General features: G+C 33.2%; 1 long non-coding RNA gene across 5 annotated transcripts; it reads left to right on the forward strand.

The window, feature by feature from the left end:
* Nucleotides 1-2,029: 2,029 nt before the first annotated feature.
* LOC113703574 (uncharacterized) lies at nucleotides 2,030-5,718 on the forward strand. 5 transcript variants are annotated; one of them, XR_011819685.1, is made up of 6 exons: nucleotides 2,030-2,479; nucleotides 4,089-4,205; nucleotides 4,413-4,626; nucleotides 4,703-4,784; nucleotides 4,888-5,000; nucleotides 5,091-5,415. It is a non-coding gene; the product is annotated as an uncharacterized lncRNA (long non-coding RNA). The 5 variants fall into 5 exon arrangements; XR_011819683.1 differs by lacking the exon at nucleotides 2,030-2,479 and adding an exon at nucleotides 5,475-5,718 and having other exon boundaries at nucleotides 2,486-4,205; nucleotides 5,091-5,370; XR_003451484.2 differs by lacking the exon at nucleotides 2,030-2,479 and having other exon boundaries at nucleotides 2,487-4,205.
* The last annotated feature ends 762 nt before the right edge of the window (nucleotides 5,719-6,480 follow it).

Here is a 6,480-nt window from a genome sequence, read left to right on the forward strand (position 1 = left end):
TACTTTGTACTCAATATTTGCGCAAAAAAGCCGGAATTCCTGCTCTCACCATCTAGCAATAGCAGGCATAATCATTTCCACCGCCATTACATAGCTTTTTACCTTTTTTTTTGAGGTAAAATTTCATCATTGAGAAAGTAAAAGACCAAGTAGTTTATCATATAAGTGTTTGAGTTTTTCTGGATTAACTTTGAAGAAAAATATGCAATTGTTCAACTGTCATGCCACCTACAGTAAAAAAATTTCATCCAAGGGTGACATCTTTTTCCCCTTTTATAAATGATATCAATTCTTTTCAAAGTGGAATTAATTGCTTCACTTTTTACCTTTTCTGCCCCCATGTTTTTTCAAATATTTTCCTCATAAATCCCAATGTTACTACAATCTTTTTCTGATGAACAAAGTCACGCAGCTACACCTTGATCTTTCAGTAATTAGATCTCTAGGAACTTAGGAAGAAAGCATTTGCCAACTTGAACTCCTTTTCTCTCTTATATTTTTTCCTCCTTTTTTTTAATATTCCTTTTGGCTTTTCCAATGAACTAAGGTACCCAAAAGTCATAATTCTCAAATTAAAAAAAGAAAAAAGGGTCTTCAGGCACGATCAATTGTGTACATCTTGGATCAGAACGACTGAATTGGAATCTACGTCAAAATGCATGAATTCTGATCACAGACAGTGACACAAAATCACATGCAAAATGGGATTGTGTGATTTAGGTTCTGAAAAGTGATGACAAAATCTAACAACTTTCTCAAGAATCATGTTGTCTCTTAACTCAAGAGATGTGTATGTCCAGCTAATCAATGAAACAAGAACATGAAATCAGCGGTGGAAACATTACAAGTTCGTTCAACCTGATCAGGATTTTCTTGTCTGCTTAATAAGCTTTTTCTTTCACTTTTCTTCTGTAATTGCAAAGTTTAAGGGACGATACAAAAAGTGCCAGCAACTTCCAAACCTGTTCAATGAGAGAGATAAAGGTGAGCTAAAGGGACAGTATTGGTGTTTACATCGTTCTTGATAAGTGGCAAAGAATCATCTATCCCAACTTTCCATATTACGCTCTTGTTACACTATCTAATGTCATGTGACAGAAAATGATGGCATTTTTGTTTATGTATTATATCATGAGTCGATCAAGTACGTGCATAACATATCTAACTTCAGTATATATTTTAAGGAAAAATAACTCTTCAATATGGACAAATATTACTCCCTCTGTCCCAATTATTTAGTCATGTTTGGGGAATCAAACATTTTTAAAAATAGTGATTTGATTGTGGTGTTTGTGCTTTTCTTTTCAATTTTACTCTCACAAATTTAAAATTTAAATTTGAACGGTAACATACATATGAATAGAAAGAATGGTTATATTGGAAAAAGATATTAAAAGGTACTTTGACTTTTCCAACATGACAAATATTTTGAAATATTCCAAAATGAAAAATATGACACTTTTAATGGAACAGAGAGAGTAGAAGGTAAATCCTGGATTTCCCATCTCTCCTAGCTCATTCTCTGACAATCATTGACGTAATTCTTTTTATACGTATTATTTTGAAGCCAAATGGAGCAAGGACGTGATGGATACAAACTATTGAATACTTGGGGAACTAATTTTGGCAAACTCAAACTTTTGTCCGCATGACTCTTAACTTTGCGTACTTTTCTATCACTCAATCAAAGCCTTATTTCAAATTCAGTTAAATTTGGGAGGTGTTTGGTAAGTGAGTTTCGAAATAACGAATGAATTTAATTGCAATGATAAATATAAATAATAGTATTTGATTAAGATCATTCAATGAGTTTCACAATTCTGTTCTATGAGTTTCATAATTAAATAATATAGATTAGAGTTTCACTTTTCTATGGACAGTGCTACAGTGCCTATAGTTATGGTAACGATATTAGGGAAACTTGCTATTATAGGTTTCTATTACCTTTAGTGACAGATCAAATCTTTTAGTGACTTTTTAAATATTATATTAAAATAATTAATATTAACTTTAGTAAGTTTTAAATTAAAACTAGTAAGTATATGCCTGAAAGATAAGATTTAGTCAGAAATAGAAATTTACACTTTGAGTAATTTAATTTACTTATTATTTGACAAAATTTACTTATGTTTAAATTAAACTTACCAATACTGAAAGTAAAAAATGTACATATTTAAGTAAAAAAACGGTTTTGGGTATCACCTTTCTCTTTAAAGTTATCTACCTTCTTCTTATTCAGTTCCCAGTTCCAATGATACGATTGAATTCCCAGGCAAAGGTTTCCACTTTGATCCACACTTTCTCTTTGTTACAATTGAATAAATCTTCTCACTTCAAAATTTTCATCTTTAGTTCACACTTTGCTTCTATCCTTTCTCATCGTTCGGTTGGGTTTGAGTGCTGCCATATGCAAACACAACAAAAGGGTTAGCGACGGTGGTAGCCAGCCAAAGAGCATATGAAAAATAGCAGTGACGAGGTTAGATCATCATGTTCTCTTGAAATCGTTTGATTATATTGCTGTAATTTATTTATATTTCATTTGTTTTGTTTGTCAAGATTTTCTTGGGAAATCAAGGCTGAGAATTTGAAGATTTTATTGCAATTTTGGGGCCGAAAATGTCCGTTGAAACATCTAGGAAATGGTTTGTAGTTTTGATTGTCTACGGGTAAAATATGTTTAATAGCCATGTGAAACATCTAGGAAAGGACTTGAGACCAGGCGTTTAAGTTAAATGTGATTAATTTGTGAATGCATATAAGATGTTTTGTGAAATGTCAAAGAGAAATTTGTATGTTGTGATTGCTACTCTGTGCGGGTGAGAATTACTAATATATTAGTAACTCAACATGAGCTTTATAACTTGAATTCTTCAGGCAAGAGAGGTTTCTCCCATTTTGGAATTCTAAGTTGATACGCTTGATGGAGCATATGTTATTGAACTGAACTGATCTAGAATCATTGTTGCGAATCTGTTGTTTCTATGGAAATTTATTATCAGCCTCTTGAATTTTTTACTCCATTGTAACGTCTGCAATGCCACGGAAATTTAGCCATTATTACTCTTGTAAATCTGTGTTGCAGAAGCAATTCTTATTACCATCCTATGATACATGTAGATTTTGTAGAATCACATCTTCCCTCTTCTTCAGTCAGGAAAGGAGAGAAAATTCATAGATTCCGACCATCAATCAATTATGGTGTTATACATACTTCATATTTTTGCATTTTTTTGTTTATTTTTCTTTTGAATGGTGTTGCATGGGGCAAACCTGCGGAATCCAGTGGTCTTTGAGCAAAGGATTGTCAAATGCTGGTTGTTGATACATATAGACACAATCAATTATATCACCGTCTTTGCTCTGTCATGAGAAAAAATTTTGAATTTCATTGTAAAGAGCCAAAGGCATTCAACATAATCTAATCTACCTACCCGCAAATTTGTGACTTTCATTGAACTAAGGATTAGATTATGCTGGTTGTTTCGATATTTTGGACATGTGAATAACTCATCTTCCTCCTAAAAAATTACTAATACGTAAACCCTTACCGGGAGAGTCAAAATAGCTTGTTAATGCCATTGCTATATTATAACGATTAGACTGGAACATAAATCTGTTGAATGGGTTGATTGGAACAAAATTCAGATGAATGGTTTATATGAGAATTGAGGTTTTCAATTAGTTTGATGATGGTTTGTAATATAGAGAGAATGGAGTTCTATTCATAAAATACCTAGAAAAGAAACGGGTTGCCAAGTCGAGAAGATAAGTAAGTTTTTAATTCAAACTAGTAAGTATATGCCTGAAAGATAAGTTTTAGTCAGAAATAGAAATTTACACTTTGAGTAATTTAATTTACTTATTATTTGACAAAATTTACTTATGTTTAAACTAAACTTACTAATACTAAAAGTAAAAAATTTACATATTTAAGTGAAAAAATCACCGGGTTTCTAAAAATGATTTTGGGTTGCTGAAAACGGTTTTGGGTTCCTGAAACACTTTCGGGTATCACCTATCTCTTTAAAGTCATCTGTCTTCTTCTTATTTAGTTCTCAATTCCAACGATACGATTGAATTCCCAGGCAAAGGTTTCCACTTTGGTCCATACTTTCTCTTGGTCCAATTGTTGTTGCTACAAAGGGACAAAAGGCAAAACAGTCCACTCACAAGCGAAAGCGAAGACGATGCAAAAATTGCAAGTAATCACCTACTCTTAAAATTGACTTATTCTACGGTTAGAATAGCTTTGCAAAACCAGATATGAATGAGCAATGCTAAATTTCATCCACTCATTGGCTTTATGTTAGAAGGCCAAAAATGTTAGTTATATATGTACACTTCATATACGCCTTTATAAATTCAATCTTATTGTTTATGGATTGTGCTTGGCAATTTTTTTCCCGCAGGTCATTTGGACATGATAGACGAAAATGTACTAAAGTGTGCACAGATGCATATGAAACTCACAATTATGATCATGTTGGGGCACCCAATAATGTTGAGAATGTAAATTTGAATCTGATAGGATCATCCGATGGCCTATTGCAATCAGATTCACAGCGTGGATGCAATAAGGAATTAATGGATAGTAATTGGTTTCAGATCATTCCTCCTGGTCAGGTAATGTATAGCTTGCTTTTATTTATTTTTGTGTGAAGGCATGAAATATAATGGTGCTCTATTTGTATTTGTATAGGCATTAATGTGGGCATGCAATCCTTCATTAATCCAAAGTCATGTACAAAACACTAGCTTGTTAGGAGATGAAAAGTATTCAGGTACATTTTTCCTTCTTCACGCCTAAGTTTTATGTTATTTATTTGCTATGATTATGTGTTGTTGTGGCCTTTTTTTAATACAAATCTTGTGATGGTTTTGTAGTGAATGAACCAGATTTCAGCCAAGACCATTAAGGAATTTTATTCTTGAAAGAGTACAAATGTTTTTGCACGTCTTTGCTCAAAGCTTTTAGGATGATTTAAGTTTCTTCGAAGGTAGTTTAATGCGTTTTGATTGTAAATCTGAACATAATCTCCTTAGTTTGCAATTTCTGGTGTTAATTGTTTTAATGTGAATAATTTCAGCTTGCTTGGAAAAAAGTTTGGTGATCAAATTTCAGATATTGTTAGCATCCAAGTGCTCTTGGGTTTGTAAACCAGAAATGTCAATCCAAACTGAAGCTTTTGATAGTGATATCAGTGCCCTTGATGCTGGTGATCAAATTCTCAAATCAAGTTACTAGCCTTTTGATTGCTTCAGATTTTTGAAGCCAAAGTCTTTGTGCTCTAAATTCAGTTCTTGGCCATGTAATCTTGTCATGCTTAGATAGCTATATCTAGTGTCCTGCCAGCTTAATTTTGATGCGTAAGTATCAATTATTAAAAGTTAGATTCATTCTGATGCTCAAAATGAGCCGTTTTCTCCTATTTTGAAATACCAATTTCATATCAAATGTCTTGTGCATGTAGATTTTGCTGTTTACTTCAAATTGGACTGGCTTACTTGATGAGCAGAACTCGAAAAGCAACTCAAATACTCATGTTATACAATACTTAGCACACGGTTTTTTAGGCTTTAAAACGTCATTAATGAAAGTTACCCATTCGGTTGTTTAGGAATGTTAGGAGATTCGTCAAATTCAAATGACGATGCCTGAAACTTGTACTTATCCCCAAATTTGTGTTGTAGTACAGTATCAAGATCTTGCACCTATTCCATTCACCTATAAAAATTATGATTATCATAAAATGACATTTTATAATAATTTACATACTATTTGCCAATTAAAAGCAAGTTTCATAAAAAATGTGCATGTAAATCCATATTGTGAATGATACGAAATATATTTGAAACTAGGCCTGTCAACGGGTCGGGTCTAGACCCGGATCCGGACCGGATCCGTGAAATTATTGTGGGTATGGGTAGGGATTTAATTCCGTTTCCCGGATCCGGATCCGGATCCGTTTTGTCAAACAAAAAAACGGGTCGGATACGGAATATAGTATTCCGACCCGTATTAGACCCGGATCCGGATATAAATGAATTAATAATTTAAAATATATATATTTATAAATATAATTTGATTAGGGTGATGTATTTTAATAAAGTTAATTTGATTTCTTTTCTTATTTGGTTTCTTCTTTGCATTAGTTAGAAATTAGTTTACAAATATATTTTTTTCTCATTTTTATTAGAAATTATAAATTTTGGTAAATTTGTTCGGATAGACCCGGATCCGGATCCGGGACCCGCCGGATCCGGATCCGGAACATAGAATAAAAGACCCGTCGGGTAAAGGGTCGGATCCGGATCCGGCACAGTAATTCGGGTCCGGGTCCGGAATAATGAATTCCGGCCCGGACCCGGCCCGTTGACAGCCCTATTTGAAACTCACGAAACTTAATATATGGGTAAATTTACTATAATTTTAAAAGATTACGCTACATTAGATACGATCACTTTACCTTTTATACT

The sequence above is a fragment of the Coffea arabica genome, chromosome 8e (genome assembly GCF_036785885.1).
Source record: "Coffea arabica cultivar ET-39 chromosome 8e, Coffea Arabica ET-39 HiFi, whole genome shotgun sequence".
NCBI lineage: Eukaryota > Viridiplantae > Streptophyta > Magnoliopsida > Gentianales > Rubiaceae > Coffea > Coffea arabica.